The sequence below is a fragment of the Tenrec ecaudatus genome, chromosome 13, assembly GCF_050624435.1.
Source record: "Tenrec ecaudatus isolate mTenEca1 chromosome 13, mTenEca1.hap1, whole genome shotgun sequence".
Lineage (NCBI taxonomy): Eukaryota > Metazoa > Chordata > Mammalia > Afrosoricida > Tenrecidae > Tenrec > Tenrec ecaudatus.
The window spans coordinates 53,120,033-53,121,200 of NC_134542.1; the positions used below are offsets into that span (position 1 = coordinate 53,120,033).

The 1,168-nt window shown below is 33.8% G+C and overlaps 1 non-coding gene across 1 annotated transcript; it reads right to left on the reverse strand.

Moving 5' to 3' along the window:
* Positions 1-222: 222 nt before the first annotated feature.
* LOC142425245 (small Cajal body-specific RNA 24) lies at positions 223-352 on the reverse strand. Its single transcript, XR_012779594.1, has one exon.
* Between the last annotated feature and the right edge of the window lie 816 nt (positions 353-1,168).

Genomic DNA, 1,168 nt, shown 5'->3' on the forward strand with positions numbered 1-1,168 from the left:
CCATGGTTTCAATTACAGTAATTGAAAATCTATAACTGCTGGATGAAAAAAAATCTGTCTATGTAACTCCTTTGAATATACTGTTAGTATATTCTTATACAAAATGGTTTTGCTCTCTAGTAAAAAAGTAAATGCTTTATTTAACTAAGGAAATATCACTAATTTTCTAAACACGTCTTAATATTTTATTTTATTATATTTTAATTCTTTTATATTTTTTAAAAGTGTCAGTAGTGGAACGATCCACCCTTTTTATTTGCAAAGAGTGAACAGAAAGCTACTATATTTCTTTAGGACATTTATAAAGAGTTATCTTCACCTTGAGAAGAAACTGACTAAGAATAAATGTATACCATGTCTTAATATTTTAAATAAAATGAGTTATAACAATGCCACTTTAAATAAGAATTCAAATAAATGTCTTTTTTTTTTTTGTAGATTGCAAAGTGGTAAATGTAGGACCCGATGATCAAAGATTTTATAAGCCTGGAATTATTCAGTTAGAAATGTAAAATTTATATACAAGGATTTTAGCATAACATTTTTAAGTGATGGGATTTATATCTGTTGAAGTTGGCCCATTTGCTTAACTGGCTTAGCAGCAGAGCGTGTGCTGTTCTGTGCACTGCCATGCCCAGTCTACAAAAATCAGAGATTGTCAACATCCTTGAATGTAGATTAATAAGTGAAGTTAATGCATTTTCAGATAAGACCATAACAGAGAGAGTAAAGAGGATTTCGTGTACACTGTATGCTTGAGGTTTTTTCTGATAGAAACATTGGTGAAAGTTTATAGAATACCTGTATTTTTTCCACTTGTAAATCTCTTTTGTGTAATTTTCAAATAAATCGATCCAGCCTCCTATCTAGTTAATTCTCTCAAATTCAGAGTTTGGTACATTTTCAGTTTTTAAGAGGTAGCTCTGGGATCTTATTATCTGATTATCTTGAAATGCTCTTCTCAAAATATGAAAATATTTATTCAATACTATTTGATGTTCACCAAAGCCCTAGTCAGGCTGTTGGGAAGTGCGGAAAGGCTGACTGCAAGATCAGCAACTCCAACCCCGCTGCCCCCCCCTCCCCTGCCCCCACCTGTGCTCCTGGGAGAAAGCAATGGTGAGCTGCTCTTGTGCTGGTCTACAGGCTCACAAACCCCAGCAGGGCA